This window comes from Amblyomma americanum, chromosome 10 (genome assembly GCF_052857255.1).
Source record: "Amblyomma americanum isolate KBUSLIRL-KWMA chromosome 10, ASM5285725v1, whole genome shotgun sequence".
In the NCBI taxonomy this organism is placed as follows: Eukaryota; Metazoa; Arthropoda; class Arachnida; order Ixodida; family Ixodidae; genus Amblyomma; species Amblyomma americanum.
In genome coordinates, this window is record NC_135506.1 from 91126963 (window position 1) to 91148376 (window position 21414).

The window sequence follows — 21414 nt, forward strand, 5'->3', positions numbered from 1 at the left end:
CGCCGACATAGGCTAGTAAAGCTTTAACATTATAATTCGTGGTAGACGTTAGCGACCTCGCCAACGCTGTGTCTTGCGCCGGACTGCGTTGACAGAATTCAACAGTATGATGGTAAACGTAGACTCCTGAGTGCAGATGCAATGCTTGCAGTGCAAATTCTTTGCCGCTATTTAATGCAATAACTGGTAAATTATTAGGCCCAGAGCCAAAAATAAACATCTACTGATCATGAAATCGCACCCAAGCAGGCCAATAGTAAGCAATGCACTTCAGTCTGGTCGCAAAGCATACGAGGTAAATTTATCTCAAAACAAAATGGAAATGAAAAATGGTTTTGAGGAAAGGAAATATCGCAGTAACCGTTTTGTGCGCCTCGACGGATACGCTAGCCGGGCTGCACGGAAGGGATAAAGGAGGGAGTGAAAGAAGAAAGGAAGAAGGAGGTGGCGTAGTGGAGGGCTCCTGAATAATTTCGATCACCCGTGGCACTTTAACGTGAACTGACATCACACAGCACACCGGCTCCTATTGCGTTTCGCCACCATCGAAACGCGGCCGCCGCGGTCGGGTTGGAACCCGGGTATTTAGGTTCAGCAGACGGGCCACTGAGCCACCGCGTTGGTCAAAACAAAATGCTAAGATGTTTTCTCATGTCCCCATATGAGCACTAACAATCATTCGAAGCCTGGACAATTTCAGCGTATACCAGTTTTGTTATTTGTTTTAACAAAGAGAGCTGCGTAATCCCCATGGATGTAAAATGGGGCATGGTTATCCAACACTTGCGTTTCTAAAAAAATACGCAGCAGATTAACTAGTGCTGAACCTGGTAAGAGAGCGAAAGCTGTGGTGTATCGGGCAACTATACGCGGCTTGGTGTCTGTAACGTTGGGTGCGTTCCCCACGCACTTAAATAAAGGGCTACAGGGAACGGTACAGGAAAAAGATCCCATACCTCGGATTGAAGAAACAGTAATTTGTTAACGCCGGCCGAAAAATGAATTGGGAAACACGACGGCCCGGATGGCGTCGCTTTCTGGCATATCCCACCATGGACATGGACCAGGCGTCCGAGACAGCGCACCCTGTATAATAATGCCTCTCATATCATCATCATCATCATCATAAGCCAGACTATGCTAACAGCAGAACAAAGGTCTCTCTCATATCTCTCCAATTAACGCTGTCCTGTGCCATTTGCGCCCGCCTTATCCCCGCAAACTTCTTAATCTCATCCGCTCATCTAATTTTCTGCCGCCCTCTGCTACGCTTCCCTTCCCTTGGAATCCAGTCTGTTGCCAATAAGGACCATCGATTATGTTGCCTTCGCATTACATGCCCTGCACAAGCCAATTTCTTCCTATTGATTTAGACTAGGTAGTAATTAACCTACGTTTGTTCCCTCACCCACTAAGCCCGCTTCCGGTCTATTAAAGTTACACCTATCATTTTTTTTACATAACCTGCTAAATGCACTCCAACCCATTTTTATTCCTCTCGAGGTCCTCAGTATCTTCAGTCAATACCTGCCCTAAGTAGATGTATTCTTTCAGGACTTCCAGCAGCTGGCTACAATTTGTAAAGTGCTGTTCTCTTCCGAGACTGTGAACATTATATTGGTTTTCTGTACATTATTTTTAGACCAAAATTACTGCTCTGCCTTTCTATCTAATTTATCATGCTTTGCAGTTCATCATCTGCTTAGTGACTTAGCAATGCGATATCATAAGCGAATCACTGATTTCTAAGGAATTCTGCGGTAAATCTTATCCTTAACAACTCAAAATCCAGGCCTCAGCATACCTCCTGTATGCCTCTGTATATCTCTATACGTGACACCCTTTTGTATTGGAACTTTATTCCCGAGTTTATGGAGGACTATGGTAGCTGTGGAGCCGCTGTCGATATGTTCCAGTATTTTTGGTAAGGCTCTTGCACGCCCGGATTCCGCAGTGCCAGCAGGACTGCTAAAGTTTCCACTGAATCAAATGCTTTCTCGTAATCAATAATTGCTATATATAGAGGTTGGTTATATTCTGCGCATTTCTCTACCACTGAGTTACAATGCGAATGTGGTCTATTGTGGAATATACTCTCCGAAAGCCTGCCTGGTCATTTGGGTCGTCGATGTTTAAGGTTGTCTTGGTTCTAATAGGTATTGCTTTATTAAATACCTTGTAGGAAACGGACAGTAAGCTTATTGGTCAGTAATATTTCAAACCCCTGACGTCTCCTTTCGTATGGAATATTATAGTGTTAGGGTTCTACAAAGGCTCTGGTACGCTCGAGGTCATAAGGCATTACGTATAAAGGGTAGCCAGTTTTCGTACCACAATCTCCCCTCCGTCCTTCAACAGATCTGATGTTACCTGAATCTAACCAGCTGCTTTCCCTCTTTTCGTTAATTCTAAAGCTTTCTTTACTTCATCTTTAGTTATTATCAGATCAAGAGAAGCAATGCGGACGTATTGTCCACCGTCCATTCGCAAGGTTGCATGCTGCGGCGAGCTCCCGCATAACGTGCCATTCGACTGCACTGCACTGAGCTTCCGTAGCAACCGCGACGCGCCGCGGTCGGCTGGCTTCCTGCAGAATATAGGCATCTGGAACTTGTGTTAGTACAGAGCGCTCTACGTCATGTGATACGAACACGGTTGGCGAGGTTGGACAGCCACCGCCATAGCTCAGCTGGCAGAGCCCCGTACGCGATAAACGGAGATCGTGGCTGCAGATCCCACTGGCGCCATGTGGTTGTGTTTTCTTCTTATTGTTTATGTGAAAGGAGTAATCCGGAGGTTCAGAGCCTAGTGAAATTGTCTATTGTATGTCCGAAAAGCTGGCCTAGTGTGAGCGCTCCGCCCTTGGTTTTGTTCTTGTTGCGTCTAAAGGGATGGAACATACCAACGATGCGGGATTGGTCAGGCTTTCGTGGGGACCCAAACAGCAGAAAAAGTCGTCCAGATTTACTTCAAGTGGCTCATAAATAGAAAATGAGAAAACTGGGAAAACAAATAACAAATTTTGAGAAATTTTCATTTCATTTATTTTATTCTGAGCGCTTTTTCATTACGGAGGGTGAAATTGAAAAGAATATCAAGGAAACAAAGAAAAAAGAGCTAAAATAAATGAATTTTAAGGAATAATTATAAATAAATAAATTTTGAGAGAAGTGAAGGCAACGAAGAGTTAACACAAATTCTCGGTGACGTACCTTCGAAGAAGCTCACATCACTGCTAAAGGCCACATCTTTTAACGGTTGCACGGTTGCACTGAGCGATAGGAATTTGCAAAAACTTAATTCTATGCCATGCATACTGCCGGCAGGAGAGGATGAAATGGTCTAAGGATTCAACGTCCCCGCATGACGCACATAAATTCGACAGCGTGGACACTGAACGGCGTAAATAAGGGAATCCGGCAGCGCAACAGCAGGATGGAAACCTTACATTGCCTTCACGCACATGAAGAAATGTTCCGTGGGAACTGTAATTGCTCATAGTCAGCTGTATCAATGATGGGCTCATGGCGCAGGTTCTGGTGTAGTTGGAAACGTTGATAACGGGACGTGGTCAGGAGGCTACGGTTTGGAAGGACGCAGAAAACAGGCCCATTGATGGCTGATTTCGCCAAGAAATCGGCCATCGAATTTGAATAATACGATACTGCCCTGAAATCCACTGAAATGGAACTTCATGCACAAGAAGGGGCATAGTGTGCATTAGGGATCGGTACAAGAGACTGGTCCTCGAGCTCTAAAGCGCTACTAAGACTGTGAAACAGTGCGAGGTAATAATTAGGTGAGAACTATAGCGGAGAACGGTTTGAAAGGCTAAACGAATAGCGAGAAATTCCGCTTGAAAAGGCTGACGTAAAATCAGGGACCCAGATAGAATAACCCCATTTAGTGCGTGGGAATGAACACCTACTGCTGCTTTCCGCCATTTTGGGTGCAATCTGTGAAAATAAAAGTATGGCTCAGATAGTGGAACATACATTATCCAGGAGACAGTTTGGCACATCTGCAGTCAAGTTCTTTTCACATTACGGCAGCGTTCGATCGAGAGAAACAGCTGTTGCAGCCTGCATAATACTAACTCGTCACGGACCTAAGCGACACTGCAATTCTAGAAAACAGGTACGCTGTAATCACAAATTGAGGCAGCTTGTAATGCGGCAGTGTTATTCAATAAACAAACTTGGTTTGTCAAAAAAAAATGGTTGAGCCACTCAAAGCATACGCTCCAGACCCTTCAAGAAGGTGCGCACTGTGAGAAGCTGGAAGGCAGTTCAAATCACGTACGCGGGCTTCATGAAAGAGGGCACAATTTCCAACTGATTTTGGCAAGCCCAGGCGAAGACGTAGAGCGCGCCTCCCCAAAGGAACCAGAGGTTCAGTATTGCATCTAGGACAAAAGAAAATAGAACGCAACCGAACTCTACATATGGTTTTACATAATTCTTAGTGAAATATGAGTGTTTCTGCAGTGTTTGTACACACCAAATTTCTAACTGCTGATTCCCGTCAGGTGACCGATAACCCGCTCACCTTTCGGGACAATACTTTTGATACGAGGTCGTTTGTCGAAATCAGGGTCGTATATTACCCCTGGGTATTTTAAGGACTCAACTTGTGTGATTTGGGTGCCACGATACAGCAGACAGACACGAAGAGGGGACGCTGGTGGATAAACGAGAACGGAAGATATGTTCGCGTTAAGAATTGAAGGTAACTTGCACAGCATTGAGGTAGGCTTGTAAGGTATTGAGGTAAAGTAGCAATAGCCAGTACTGTGAATGAATATCTCTAGTAGGTACTAAAAAGGCTATGTCATCCGCATACACATACGCTTTGATGTCACCCTGAATAGATATGTCCCGCATGAGTCTGTTAAAGAGTAAATGTGACAGTACCTATCCCTGAGCCACAGCTGTAGTCTGCGAAAAGGTTTTGGAACTAAAGAGACCGTCAGAAGAGAAAACGTTTATCTTTTAGCAATTGCTCTACTCATGCAAGAACGTAAAAATGTGGCCGAATGTCGTCAAGCTTCCCAAGCAGCACAGCTGATCGGCCCAGTATTGGAGATGTATTGGCAAACGCTTGTCCTACAGAGGATCAATGTGAAACCTTCCTGTTCCAACATTAGGCCAATTATCTGTGCTGCTTGGGTTTTTCAAAACTATTGAATGCTCTACAGCCTTGAAGCCATAATTCCGCTTTAGAAATCTAAACAAGCAGTCCAGATCGAGCAGTCTCGACAAAACCCTATCCGAGAAGCACTAAGGCCCGCAATGCCAAAATGTGATTATTAGACGGCTGTGAACAATGCGTTCAATAAGTTTTACTAAATTAGACAACAGGGACATTGGCTGAATGCTATCGATTGCAAAATCCTTGTTAGGTTCTTTAAGAAGTAAAATTATTTTCGCTATTTTTTATTCAGGAGGGAGCCAAGCTGTCTCAAGGGACACATTAACAATATGTAATACATCAGAGGTAATGTCTTAAACAAGAGACTTCAACATACTGATACTGACCTCGCTGCATTCAGGAGCTGCAGGTTTGAAGTCAGAAAGTATGAAAAATAATTTAGAGGGTTGAACCGCAATGTAGTCTGCGCGCGGTGTGGGTAGGACGAAAGGAACCACCAACCGCGATTGAAAGCCCACAGTAAAGCGTTTCGCTATCTGGTCAAGTTGATTTTGTGCATCCCGGGCCGGTAACATAAGTGACTTTGTTACATGAGAGCACGGCGAATTGTGGCTGCATTCCATGAACCGGTACAAAGCTATGAAATTGTTTGTGGGGAATAGATAACTGATCAAATTCGTATTGTACTCCTCCTTCCTTCACCTTACCAATAGTCCTTTTTAAGAAGCCGCGAAAATTATGTAATTTGTCTAATGCAGCGGGCAGTTATTACGAAAGAGGCTCTTACAGGCAGCTATTCTAAGTCGATTTGTTCTCTCACACTCATAATTCCACCATAGGAAGAACTGATTATTTTTCACCATAGATTGCACCATGAACACGAAACGCTCAGTGGCACCTAACACGGAAGAGAAAGCTTGTTGAGCAGGATCCATATTATCAGATGATGCAATGGAGGAGAAGGAGGATTGCACAAGTTTTTCGAAAAGTGCGCGGTTGATGAATTTCTGTAATAAAAAAAATGTCGCGCTAAGGGGACAGGCTACTATGATGAAAAGTTATCGGTAAATGATTACAGGAAGTGCCACAACCCACTGCAGACCACGAAGAGACCTTAACTCCGTTCGCTGCCAATGTTAAGTTAATGACAAACTATGAATCGGCACGCATGTAAGTAACTCCCAAACTGCTACACCAGCGTACGTTCCTTGCCAAAGAAGCTGCCCACGTGCATCTGTACGGAAACTCCAAATTACGCGATGAGAATTGAAATCGTCAGCTAATACCACTCGGAAGTTAGAACGCAAATATTGTTTAAATAATCTGTGCTTTGGACACCTGAAGAAATGTAGACATTAGGAACAGTAATTTGAGCACACTGTGGAATTGCGATATCATCAGCCAAAAGTTCGCAGATCGCAGTCAGGTCTTAGAATGTGGTGTGACAGATGCGCCCTATGAAATATAATGGAAGATATAAGTGTTAATTAGCAACCACCCCGGCCACAATGCGGTCGGCTCGGGATATATTTAAGAGAGAATGGCCTAATAGGAGTAAGCCAAGTTTCTTGAAGTAAAATTATGTCTGGTTCGAATTGGGAGACAAGGTTCTGTAAATCGTGAAAAGAAGATGCAACTGAACGACAATTGCACTGAAGTTTTTTTAATCCCGCCATGGTTACTGTAAAAACAGAGAGGCTGTGACAGCCTTTTTTAGCACATCGGTTTTATGCGGATTACGGAGGAAAATTTCTTGCTTTGTTATTTCGGTGGCAGACTTCGACTCAGAGTAAAGAGCTCAACGTTTCTGGAAAGGACTCGCCATCTCGACGTCCGAAGTGCAAACGTTAGAGAGGCCGGTATCACCGGCGTCATGGACAGGCATAGATGAGGACGCAGCAGGAATAGGAAGGAGTCTGGGGGAGTCACCAGAGATGCTATGGGAAGTATTATTTGGTGGAGCGGGAAAACCAGCAAGTGAAGGAGCAAAACTGACCAGAAATGACCTGTGAGAGAGGTTCACTGAAGTTAGCCAATATGGGATCCGCAACGCCTGCTAGCGCCTTATCAACGGCTGAGACCACAGACTTAGTCAGCACTGCTTCTAAATCAGACCCAATGACCTAGCAAGGCCCGCGTAACAATTCGTTTTCCTGTCTAACAGTTCATAGGCATCAGTTATGGAGAACCTTCTCTGCTGAATGATGTCCAGAACACTCTGCTCATCAGAACATTTAGGACAGCCGGCATCATCAGCGGGACGAACGCCGCGATAGAGACTGCAGAGATGTTCAAAAGTGTGATGAATGGTTGTCGGCGCAATGTCGGCAATGTGTCGCAGATTTGCAAGCTTCGTTGCTATGATCAAAGGGCCAGCAATTTCGGAATTGGAAGGGATGAGGTTGAAGCGAATCGAAGCGGTACACTACGGGTCAAACTTTAAGCTCAGGGGGGCATGGGTATCCTGAAAATGTTAGCACGAGCTCTGTCGGCACACGAGATCCATCTGCATCTCTGGTATAGAGGAATACTGATAATACATCAACACAAGCGTCCTTAAAGCCCTCACGCAATTCCTGAGGAGAGGCCGATGGGTCCTGCCCGCGGATGATGCCTTTTGAACAAGCGAGTTTCTCTTGTATGAAAGGCTTTGCTGGAAAAGATGCGAAGGATGTGCAATGCAGTAAGTACCACGTGCACTGCACATCCGAGGCTCGGCGCAGAATGCCCTTCCGGCCGAAAGGACGCACCTCAGAGATTTCTAGGGGGCGGCTGGTAATAGCCTTCTGCCGCCCCTGGATTATCTTAGAGTTTTTCAGTTTTAGGGCTCCGTCTCCTGTAGGAATATACTCCTATGGAATGCAACTGAGGCCGATCCGTGCAAATGATTCCAGAGGCGAACTTTGGCCCAGCAGGCTGGATGACGAGGGGGCCGGACCCCCACCCGGGGAAGCTATAGACATAGATCTTAGCCTAAGTTGACATGTTACCTAACTACAGTTTCAACGATAAAAAAGCAACGCCTGTCCATAACTCCAACACGTGAAACGGCCTCACCGTAGAAGAGAGGAGAGAGAGTCTGGAGGAGGCAACAAGGTCGAAGAAGAAGAGCGGCGGGAGCCGACATAAGCGGGTCGGCGGTCTTCTTCTTCACGTAAGTAAATATGGCACACACCCACGCGGTAGGACTGGCCAAGGTACAGTGGAAAATGCCAATGAAGTATTTGCGAGGGGTAAAATTGACGTGAGAATGCTTTATCAAGATAAAAATTGGTAAAATTCAAATGAATTAAAGGAATATGAATTACCAGGAATAGAATCAATTATTTTTGGACATGCGACAGAATTTTGTATACAGCTAACAAGGTAATCGATCAGTTGTACTTATGTTATCATGAAGATAGCCGCCAACACTGCTTAACAAGAATCTATGGGCGCTTGCACCGAAAGCGAGAAGAGCTGGAAGAGACAGAAGGAGTCGAAACCTCGAAAGAGGGACCTCCAGGTACTGCTTTTCTTGAGCAGCGAACCACCGGCAACTTTTAATTTGTTGAGTCGATCAATGATCTTTTGTGCCTGTTTTATGGCAGTTTAATGTCCCAAAGCGACTGTTGCTATGATGGGTGCCGGTGGAGGTGTAAGTGATCCTGGTGTTCAGTTGCTGACGTTATAGACGTGGCTTAGGTCTCGACCACGGGGGTCGTCATTGGATGGAGACGAAATGCTAGACACTCGTGCACTCTGCGATGTCAGCGCACTTTAGAGAACCCCAGGTGCTCTAAATCCCATAAAAAAGGCAGAAAAGATCATTGATCGACTTTACAAATTAAAAGGAAAACATTCTTCTATGCATTTCTTGGTTCTGGTGGCTGTTGACTTCGCTCTTAAAAATGTCCTAAGGAGTCCCTCATTTTTATACGCTTTTCTGCTCAGTTATTTTTGCGTAGTAAACAGAGGCTATTCAGTAATAAAAATACCTGTTTTTTGGCTGACAATTTACATGATCACAGGAATATCGGCGATCATCTCGCAATTTATTCTTCTTCTTCGTTCGTAAGACATGACATCCCGCAACACTGCCTGTTCTTCGTCGTCTTCTACGTCACATTAAATCCGGAGGCTCAGAGCATAGCAAAATCGCCTAGTGTATCTCCTAGTCCATCTCCTGCGTAGCAAAAATAAATTCATGTTTTCGCACTGATTTGAACGTTGTAAAAATTTCTGTAGTTTTTTAACCTACCATCTTCCTGGTAGGTAATGATCCCATTTCTAATGTCCCGTTGACCAACAGCCCCCAGGGTGGCTAAGTAATCCTGGTGCTCGGTTGCTGACGCTATACACGTGGGTTATATCTATACCACGGCGGTCGTCATTGATGGAAGCGAAATGCTAGAGACTCGCGCACTGTGCAATGTCAGTACACTTTAAAACACACCAGGTTGTCTAAATTATCAAAAACGCTCAATTATGGCGCCCCTTATAGCTACAGTCGCTTCGGGATATTAAAACAACGTAAAAAAAGCAGAAAAGATCATTGATCGACTAAACAATTGAAAAGCAAAACAATCTGATGTGCATTTCTTGGCTTTGGTGGCTCTTGACTTCGCTCCTAACAATGTCCTAACGAGTCCACCATATTCATGCACCTTTCAGCTCAATTATTTTTGCGTAGTACAGAAAAGGCTTATAGAAGTATTCGGTAATAAAGATACCTGTTTATTGGTTGACATTTCACATGATGATTGCAATTTATATTTTCTTGATAGCCCATCTGACCTCCGAAGCACGAAAACGTGAAAGTACCATGTGACTGTTGAACCGTTACGGATTCAGGAGGAATGTCAGGGAAAATTCTTGAACCCTTTCAATTATTTCAACGCTGTAAAGATAAATGACATATTGTTCTGAAGAGAATCTGGCGAATATTCTTTTAATGATTTCGCTTAACCGACGTGCGTTATCCACAAAAGTATGCTCATTCCACTTGCGGTGCCATACTCACGAGGGGAACTTGTACAGACGCCCACAAATTTGTCTACAACGCACGAGCAACGTTCTGTATTGAATGTTAATGGCGTTAGTTCCTTCTCAATGGGCTGTGTGTAGCTTTGTGGTTGCCGGCATGTAAACTATGATTTATGCGTCCATGCTTGCACAATAATGCGGTGTTTTCATCTCTATGCCTCTCTCAAGAACGCCCCAGCATTTCCAGGTGCGAGAGTGAAGTTGTCTAGACAGACGTGTAGACGTATGTAATATAGCGAGGTGGTATCTATCCTGATTATTCTTTGCCGATTAAAATAAATTGCAAGGAGCCTTTGCAGGGGCTTTAAAATGCTATGCTTATAAAAGAGCAACCCAATTCATTCAGCTTAAGGCAGACTTCGTGGAGGAGGCTTCTGGCGTTACTGACTTGCAGTGATGCCGCAGTAAAGGCTGTTGCAATTCAGAAATCTGTCCTTGTTATACCAACGGAGTGTCATATGATAACCGCGGCACTATTCCTTATGTTTGTTGAAACCTGTCGTTAGAAGCAGGCTCGTAGATTTGCTCGTTGACCCCCACCGCTTACAGGGACAGCAAGATTATGGTCGCCCCCTACACGCAGTTCGTTTGAGGCACCCAGTTCCTTGTTTCGCCTCGCTGATGCAATGCATCGAAAAACCTCTGCGGCAGGAGATAGCGGAGGTTGCGCCGATGAGGGACAGGGCTAAGAGGAAGAACCTGATCTTAGGGCAAGATAAAAGCCCCGGGAAACGCCCGTTTAAACTTAGTCTTTTCACACGGCAGACGGTGGGTACTCTTGAATGTTAAAAAGTACATCAGATAGGAGATAACACCGGTTTTGATGCCTATAAAGTATCTGGGCAATGATTATCTCAAGAGGTATAGACGTGGCTGCCACGTGGCTGCCAGATCTTACCTTCCGGCGGCTGTCTGATGCCCAGCACCCCATGAAACTAAGCGTGTCAAACAGCACGAAACACAGGCCTTGATTACTACGTTCCTTTATCTTAGGCGGTCTTTGTGTTCGGGTTTCTGGCGCAAATTCCTCATGCACTGCGGGTGTTTTTGAAGCTTGGCGTACTCCACAGCTGATGTTGGCGTGGAAGTAGCACGTAACATGAAATATGTGTGTTTCTTTTCTTTGCTATGCTGTCTCTATTAAAATAGAATTGTAATCAGGAGCGAATTTCTTAGACGGGTAGGTTTGGTGCTGTGTCTGATTTTGGGCCTTAACCCAATAAATAACTTTGCGGCGACTGGTTCCATTCTCCTAGAAGCATAAGTATGGTGGGGCAACCAGAAAAGGAATGTAAACCAATAGGCCCCTGCCTGTGCCACTTAAGTATAACAGGCTTAACCCAATCGTAATATAAATGAAAGGCCCGAAGGCAATGTTGTGCTTTTGCCACCCGTAGGTGGGAAAATAAAAAAAATGAGGGGGGGGGTAATGCTACTAAGCGACCCACAGCCGGGGGAGCGGGCCCGGGGAGACTCCCCTGATCTCCCCTGGCACGTAGCTGAAGGGGTGGGACGTAGGTTGTGGGAATGGGACTGAGGGAAGGGTTATGGGTAATGGGATGGGACTGGGGACACCGAGACATTGAAGCAGTTCAACCGTTGGTAAAATAAGTACAAAGCGCTGTAAACACAAACAAAGATTATTGCCTTGCTCTTTATAGGCTCTGTATTCGTAGCGGAAGAAACCTGCACAGTCTTCTGAAATCAACGGTATTCAGCTCAAAACCACTTCGCCTTGCTGGCGCGCGTCTGGTCTTGTTTTGAGAAAATCGAATGGTGCATTATGCTTTTTTCACTCGCTTAGTTAGTCCACACAGAGTCTGTTAGCACGAAATGAAAGTTCCTTAAGCATTGCGACCCATTTATGGACAGCACATTCTTTCAGTGGACGGTTAGTTCCGTTACAATGTAAATACAGAGTTATAAAAGCGATACTTTTGCTCTTTGAACAGAGTGATTCTTTTCAGGTCGTATGCTCATAGCAACATTTTTCATGTGTGTACTAGAAAGAATTAAAAAGAATTCAAGGAATTTTCGAAAATAAACGTTCAGTATGGCGAATGCTTCAGTGGATGGTTATTTCCAAAGCTTTGGCAACACGCGATAAAACAATTCTTTTGATTGAATGCGAAGTTTAGTTGTAAGGCACACGTGAAACAGCTGGTCAGCTTCGGTCATTTGAATTCGGCCATCGCCCAAGCTTGTAAGATAGAACCTAGCTCCAGTAACTGCAGAATTCACCTCACCACCTACGAATTCCACGGAACTATAACAAAACTTCATATTCAGCGAAAAGAAGGACTCTAACGCATGGTGCGCCACAAGTTCACTGCATTACTGCAGACGCACAGCGTCGTGATTTGAGGCGAAAGCCTATAATGGCTGATCGTTGTCCGTCCGTCCGTCCGTCCGTCTAAAATTACGGACGATGTAAATAAAAATAGAAATAATAAAGAGTAAAACATAACACAAAAATAAATAAAGAAAATATTAAACAGAAAAATAAAAACAGAAAAATGCAATGCCTACAGGCGCCGTGGAAAAAAAACCACGTTCTAAATAGTTCCATGCTTTCGCATTCTTGCACGCAAGCAGACTAAAGTCCCCTCAGTGCCCAGAGACAGAATTGCCCTCAAGTTTGCGCAAGTTGCTAACTAGTATTAGTGTCTCAAATGCATATCAGGTAAATGCCTTTATAAAGGTCAAAGGCCTTGCCGTGAAGGCCTTTAGGAAAGGCCACACGATGAACAACTTCATACAAACCGCCGCTGTAACGAAGCCGCCGTGTCACGTCCGGCTGTCACTTACGGTTCGGTTGGCTGACACATTAGTGGTCAAAAATTAAAAGTTGTAAGCCTAAGCAAAGAGACAAAATTTTTGGTATGCTAAAAAAAAAAAGGTTTCGTGCAGCCAGCCATCGCGAGGCTCTTTTATCGGTGCATGATTTGTCGACTTTAGACCAAAATGCAGAAAGAGTTCTCGCAAAAAAAAAAATTACAGCGTTCGCACTTCTTTTCCTTTTCTGTGTCATTTGCAACAGCCATAACTGAAGTAAAGATCACTTTAATATAAGGAACAACTTTTATAAGAGTTTTGTGAAAACAAACATATATTTGGAAACAACAAATCAGAGGTTGATAAATACTGAACCAGAAATCAGAAACAGCTCTGTGGCTTTGAAAGTTTCACTTGTCGCTGATTTCAGGCGTGGCACAATTTGCCATTTCTGGTCCCAGAGAAATTGCTTAGCATTGCACGGTCTGCTGCCTTTTCGCACGTTCCATCACCGGTTTTGCTGCGTGACGATGCGGAGTCTGACAGCGTTAACCCATCAAGAAGGCGACGATATGTTATTTGATATAATAGGGTTTCTTTAACAAGGAAACATGTGCTGACCGGACGTGCGCTGCTATTTATCATCGTAAATCATCTCATGATACACATATGCTTCTGTCGAAAGGACTAAAATGTAAGTTACAGAAACGGTAATGCAAAATTACGCGTTTCAGGTGTGTCATAGGTACGCGCAACCACACTACATTATAATAATAAGTACTACCAGCACAGCGGAAACCGGTGCCAGCGTGAGCGGTCAGTTCACTAATATTTTCAAATTGTTGCATTCAAAGCCTCACTAGTCGAAAAGCATCCAATCAAAGAGCGATAAATTTTGGGTGACATAACGCACATGCGTTTCTTATCCGTTTTTTGCCTTATAAGAATGATATGCGGACCGGTTCCCAGTTTTACTTCAGTCAGGAGGATTTATGGGGCTCGAGAAAGAAGCAAGGACCAACTCCCCCAGGAAAGCGGCTAGCGACAGCTGTGTTGACTCAGTGCAGAAACGCGCGCTGCAAGACATCAGAGCTCTTTGGGGAACGCCCTGAACAACGTAGAGCCTTCAAGAGGGATCTTCGAAGGCGTCTCGATCGCTGCATTCGCTTTCATCTCTAGTAACGCAACGGTGTGGAAGAAGTAAGCAAGAGGTCATGGCTCTTTGGCGGCAGCGGTTGGCGTTCCGCGTAGAGTACCGCGGCTTTCCGGAATGGAAGACGGTCGAATTTCTGGACGAACTCGAAACGACGCAGTTCTGCAGATGGTGTGGCCTGGTCGCCCCTGACTTGTTCCTGCTTTCCTGCTGGCATGTCATCTGCTATCATTGTCACGAAGAGGCATTCAAGGTCCCGAATGCAGTGTGCGTGCTTGACGGCGAACCGATGTCTTCCGACCAAGCCCACGCGTTCTTGAACAATGTTACCGACAAGGTGGTGCGCTGTTCCAACTATGGTCTAGGTTGCGAGCAAGTTGGCCGCTTGATAGACTTGAACAAGCACTTACGTGAAACATGTACTTTCGAGGTGACAATGTGTTTCAAGTGCAATAGCAGCGTAGTCACCAAAGACATGCGCGACCATTTTTACGCTTGCGAGGATCCAGTGGGAATATTTCTTCGGGCCAGCGACGTGCAGGTTCTCGTCGATCAAATAGAAAACGCCCGCCAAAAACTGGAACAAGCAATGACTACTTCGCACGTCCCCTTTGCAGATTCGCTGCGTGTGGCACTGGATTCCGTGAGCGATGTATTCACCAGGGTCCAGACTCAACTTTAGCCAGCAAAGGCCAGCGAGGACTGCTCTGATTCCAAATAATGACTCCCGGGAGCAGCGGAAGAGTGCCAGTTTCATGGTCTCCTGAATTCAACAGAAATTTTCAGAGCAAACAACGCAGCCGTGAAGATGGCACGTACATCACCGAACTCGTGAGGGTTTCGGGTTGTTCTCAAGGCTGTGTCCCCAGCACTCAAAATTTATCTTTGCGTGACTAAGAAACTCTTTAAGGATTGTTTTTACCATTCCAAACAGACTGTCTCAGAAGTGCTTGTGATTGCTCTGGATTCTCGCTTTTTTTAAACTGTCGCCGTAGGGTGCGTCAGCGGCCAGTGCAACGTCCTGAAAAGCTTTCTTTGCTAATAGTTCTGCAATGCATTGTGTCAGAATATTCTAGAAATGTTTGGAAATCTCGATACTCGTGCTATAAAAAACTCGTGTTCTTTTTGCGATGCTAGCATGTGCGAAAAAGTTTCTTTTGTCGTTATCTTTGTGACCTACCATCACTTATTCTGCTGTATATGACGGTATCAATGCTTTTAGTTTCAACCTGCAATTTCTTTTACGTACGCTGTGAAATAAAGTTCTCAATTTAACTGAATCACTTAACGTGTTCTCGCTACTGAAAATTTTGGTATTCCAGCCGATATTTCATTGGTAAGAGTATGCCTTTACCATTGTTCGCTTACTTTGTTTACAATGCTTACTCAACGCAGCTTCGAGTGTCATACCGCTTTGTCACGTCAGATTTCGGGGCGGTTTCTGCCTTCGAAATCCAATCTGGTGTCAGATTCAACGCTATCGTAGATCAATCAGCTGCTGCTCACCAGTTCACTCTTTTTCATTTTTTTGGCGAATCGATATTCTCTTTTTTTACAAGGTAAGAATTATACTATTCAGGTCGCAAAGTTGACACGACATGCATGCATTTTACTGGTGAAGTGTTTCCTTTAACTAAAGATAGAAGTTAGCAGCGCGTTGCCTATATCAAACTAGTCCTATATCTGCCCTCCGGCAACTTTCACGACGCTCGAATGATTCCTAATTTTCTCACTGAGGCTCAACTGAGACTGACTTTTGTGCCTCGAACTCAAGTATTTTTCCGCTGCAGCGAATATGACCTGCATCGCGAGAATCTGTCGAGGTAGGGAATTCTTCCGCGAAGTCTACAATTCTATTTTCAGTTAGCTCCGGGGTAGGTTTGAAATAAGTTTCGGGCATCTTGTCGGGGTGGTTGCTGAGCCTGGAATTGTGAGTAGAAAGGACAGTAATGCCCTCATTGGAATTGCAAGCAATATTAACCTGCCTTACAAACCTCTTGCTGGACTGATTGCCGCTGTAAAAAAAAAAAAAAAAGGTGCGATACTACCACTCGAACAACAGAAAGCGAGTTGTCTGTAATTCTAGATATTCTGCCATTAAGAAAGGCTGCTATCTGTTGCGCTTCAGGACCAGTGCAGATTCGCATTTGTCGATTACATCGTCAACGAGGTATTTACGTAACGCGAAGCGCCAGATGTACAGATGGAGGCAGTCCTCAAAAATATGAAGCTGTATAGCGCATTTGTTAGACACACACAAAAGCACACGGGCTTTGTCTCGGTCCTGCGAATGCGATATACTACTTTCTGAATCTAAGAACAATCTAGCTTGTCTGAAAATTGTGTTAAACCTCCAATACTGTTGAAGTATATTTGACGCTCGCTGATTCTCTGAATGATTGGAGAAATGACGCAATGCATTATATACTTCGGGATGGTTGGCTTTGAGTTAAGCTCAGGGACGCAGTAAGTTGTTTTATTGATAGAATAAAAAAAGATAGGATGAAAAACTTAAGTTCCGTCTTAAGGGTATAATGCGATAGCGTAATTGGTTGTATCCCATATATGCAGAAGGTCCTTCTCTACTTCACCTTCATAGTTCCCTGGGAGTCGTCATACCCCTGCTGGGGCAGTGGTGCAGCGACTAAGCGGTGCGCCACTGCCTTGCGATGGAAGATGCTCCCAGCGCTAGGCCTTGTGCGGCCCATGGTTGCTATTTCCGAGAGACCGATCATTAATCTATCTGCCACCTGCCACGGCGAGCAGTTCTCTCCTATCTGACGTGCACATTGCGATGACGCAGCAAGGTAACGCGACCTAGCTGGCCAACCTGTCTCCTGGGTTTCTATCTGAGGAACACCTGCCAGAGTCATGCCTGTGATTTTTCGCACACAACGGCGACAACGCCGTCGCCGGATTTTCTGCATAGCGGGCATTTAACGCCAACGCGTTGAAGCGGAGATAAAAAGATGTGGCTAGCCGCGGCATCTGCCATCGAAACCTGACGCACCTGAGCTGCGGCTATCGGAAACCAAAGAGATAGGCAGAGGACAGTAAGATAGAAAGAAAGAGGGGAACGAAAGTAAAAAAGGATAGGTTGGTTACGTTCTGACAGTTCCTTTTCTTGAATTCTGATTGTGTCTGTTTTATGGTCATGGAAATACGCTAATTCTTCCCTTCTTCAGTGCCTACTGTACTCGAGATCTGCGCAGGCGCTCGTGGTGTTGGCGATGGCATTGCGTTGATTTCTAGATAACAAGCCCTTGCCGAGACATCGACAACGTATCGCTTATGCTTAATGACACAGATGTCAAAGTGGCTGGAAAGCGCAATTGACGAAGTGCAATCGAAAGCAGCGAGACAGGACGAAGAAGTGCAGTTTGTTTTCTTCAGATGCCTTTCCGCATGATTGTTGGCGTCTTATAATTTCACGCTTCGCCCGATTACAAAAAGAGTAGCGTGAGATACTACGTGGAGGGATGAGGTGGTCACGAGATCGCACTCTTGCAGCGTGCCCATGCGTGGAATACGTGTATCCCTCGGGGCAGAGGTTCAACAGCTTGCTTCTCGAAACAAACTGTAGCATGGCACAGACCCTTATACAATCAGACACTCACCGCTATCACTGCCTCGTGAAGATTATGTGGGGCCTTAGAGATAAACTTGTGCGCGCCAAATAACCTCTACTGCTTGTTGTCGGAAAGGGCTCGAATCAATGGCTGTGAGAGAATTACTGGGATAACAAAAATTAGCTTTGGTTTAACTACTGCTGAACCTGGTTAGAGAACGAAAGCTGTGGTGTATCGGGCAAGTAGACGCTGTTTGTCGTCTGTAACATTAAGTGCGTTCCGCGCACTGGATAGGAAGCGTGCCCACCCTGGCAGGTGGAAGTTAAATATTGATTTATCGCGAGAAATTGGTCACCCAATGAACGCAGGGCTCCGGCTTACATTCCCCTCAAGCTGACGTCACAATGGCAGTTTAAATAGCACGACTTCACTTGGCGTGACCCTTCTACCGCCCTCTACCGGGGAATCGAAAGGTCAGAGGTGAAGTGGTGCGACACCATGGAGGACCACATACGGGAAGGCCTATAGCCACACTTGACCTCTGGCTCAGTTGAAGGCCAACCGGCAGCGCAAGGCAATATCGGCTTTGACTAGCGTAGTGAAGCTTTCGCTTCAAAAGAGAGCAGAATGAAATGAGTTCATCGAAGCGGCCGAACCGCAGAGCACAAAAAAAAGCGCTGGACAACACCTTCATAGCACGGCGAGCTTTATGAAGAGCAAATCGAGTTTGTACTTTAATTCTAGGCTACACATGCCGACAAGCGCTGCAACGCCGCAGCGGCTACATGAGCAGACCCATGAAGTCATGCCACCAAGATAAAAGCCGGCATATAAAGAATGGTGGTTAGTTAGTTTATCGGGCACAACATACCAAAGCTACTCAGGACCATCTGGGGTTCTTCAACGTGCACTGACATTGCAGAGTACATGGGCTTCTAGAATCTCAGTTTCATCGAATTGCGACTGTAGCGGCCGGAATTGAATCCTCGTCTTTCGGGTCAGAAGCCGAGCGCCATAACCAGTGAGGCACGGCGGCGGCTCTTAAGGGGACGGGCTAGGACCTATACCTCCCATGTATTTTGGATGATGTCCGAGGGCGCAGTAGAGCCAGATATCGATATCTCTGTGAACATCTCAGCCCCGTCTTTGCATTTTGCTTCCACATTTTGCGGACGCATTTTGCGGGCACATCTTGCGGACACCTTTTGCGGACACTTCTTCGCAGACATAGCCTAGTAATGCTTTAACATAATAATTCGTGGTGGACGTTAGCCACCTCGATAACGCTATGCCTTGCGCCGGGCGGCGTTGCCAGAGTTCAACAGGATGATGGCAAACATGGACTCCTGAGCGGAGATGCAATTTTTGCAGTGCAAATTCTTTGCCGGTCTTTAATGCAATAACTGTTACATTGAAGGCCTCGAGCCAAAAAGAAACATCTACTGATGGTGAAATCGCACCCGAGCAGGGCAATATTAGGCAATGCACTTCAGTCTGGTCGCATAGCGTCGGAGGTAAATTTATCTCAAGACAAAATGGAAATAAAAAGTGGTTTTGAGGAACGGAAATGGCGCAGTATCCGTATCACATCTCGGCGGACACCTGAACCGCGCATTAAGGGAAGGGATAAAGGAGGGAATGAAAGAAGAAAGAAAAAAGAGGTGGCGTAGTGAAGGGCTCCCGAATAATTTCGACCACCTTTGGATCTTTAACGTGCACTGACATCGCGCAGCACACCTGCACCTATTGCGTTTCGCCACCATCGAAGCGCGGCCGCCGCGGTCGGGTTCGAACCCTGGGGTTCGAACCCTGGTCGGGTTCGAACCGCTGAGCCACCGGGGCGGGTCAAAACAAAATCCTAGGGTGTTTCCTGATGTTTTTATATGGGCACTAACAATCACTGTAATCCTGGAGAAATTCAGCGTATCCCTGTTTTGTTATATTTTCATAAAAGAGAGCTACATATCGCCGCTGGATGTAAAATGGGGCATGGTTAGCCACCACCTGCGTTTCTAAAAATGCCTTTTTGGTCTAGAAAAAATAAGCAGCAGCTTAAATACTGCTGAACCTGGTAAGAGAGCGAAAGCTGGGGTGCATGGGGCAAGTAGAGGCGGCTTGGCATCTGTAACGTTGGGTGCGCTCCCCACGCTAGATATGCAGCGCCCCCACCCTGCCACACTAGGGCTATTTTTTTAACCTACACTGCGCTGAACTTGTGGAAGTTCGTGTAGGCGAGTGGAGGGCGGGGCTAAAGCTTTGACGTAAAGGCGCTGCACTCGTCTGCACGAGAGTCAGCCAATAGCGTGATACCGATCGTCGCCGTCCTCGGGAGCAGACGACAAGCTCTGAATATTTGGGATGTCGTAATATAATGCAAGATAGAGAAAAGAAATATAATCTGCAAAACGTTTTTGCATGGCGTTTGTAAGTAAATAAATGCAATGGGCATTTTTGTTTCGCCTCAAATGAAGCGCAGCACACCAAGTTGTATCGTCTGCTCAGCCGATGCATGCAGCACATCACGCAATTGCCGCTAAATTTCTTGCGCAGTATGTTCATCGTCGGAAGAAGGGTCGGCGACCAGTTCCTCGTGCGAAATACAAAGCATCCATGCTTCTCTCGTGACTAGGGGAACAGCGCTCTGCGACGCGTTGGAACCGGCGTTCCGCGGCATATGGGGTACGAGTTTCGATGGCTGCTCCTTGGTTCTGAGACAGCAGCCTGACCGACCGCTTTGAGGCGCCGCCGTATCAATAAACAGACGTTAAAGACGATACTGTAAGTGTAGGGAGTAGGGAGCTTCGCACTAACATACACAGATACGTGAATGACCATGTACGCAAAATACATTTGTTCCCGTGGGTCGCTCAGGGCCGATACCAACTGTACGAACGCGGCTTACCTAAATGCGAAGTAGCGTTCGGCAGACTAAAATATGCACATTCAGACGTGTAAGCGGTATTTATCTTCGTAGAAGGTAAGGTTGCCAGTCTCCGTCTCGTGGGTGCACCGCCATAACGCTGCCATCGTCCAGGCGGACGAACTTCACAGACTTGCCAGGCTGCGCTGCAACCGCAAACGACATTAACAGTCACAAAAGGGGGTTGTCCGTTTGAAACGCGCGCCTTCTTTTTTCGTCTGCTACCCGACAACTCCAAACAAAGCGGTGTAGGAAGGTTAGTTACCGGGCTACACTGCGCGTAAAAGAAATCCGTTCGTGTAGGTGGGGTAAAATTTTTTTACACTAGTAAAAAAAAGGGAACCATGCTACAGTGACTAGTGTAGCTAGTGTAGATAAAAAAAGACCATACTTTTGTAGCGAAGGCTACACTAGGCTAGTCAGCGGCGCATCTTGGATACACTTCGCTAGTCACTACTGTACTGGCAGCGTTAGTTGCACCGAGCCGCAGGCGTTCTGCGGCTTCGCTGCAGCTTTCCTCCAAATATATTTTTTAATTTTCGAATTCTTCTTTCTTCCTTTCTTGTTTCCCTCCGTCTTTCATCCCCTCACATCTCTCCCTCACCACCGCCACGTACCTCAAAGCGCGGTTGAGGCGTCCATTGACCTTTGTGACCTTTCTTTTCTCGATATCATCGCCGTCTAGAACGGTGTCAACGCCAACGCCAATGAGCACAATGAACGCCGATAGCTTCCGCTTTGTATATCCTGGATTAGCCGAGTTAATCCACATTATTGTTTATGCGCGCTCACTTGCACCAAGAACAAATAACGCTTGCCGT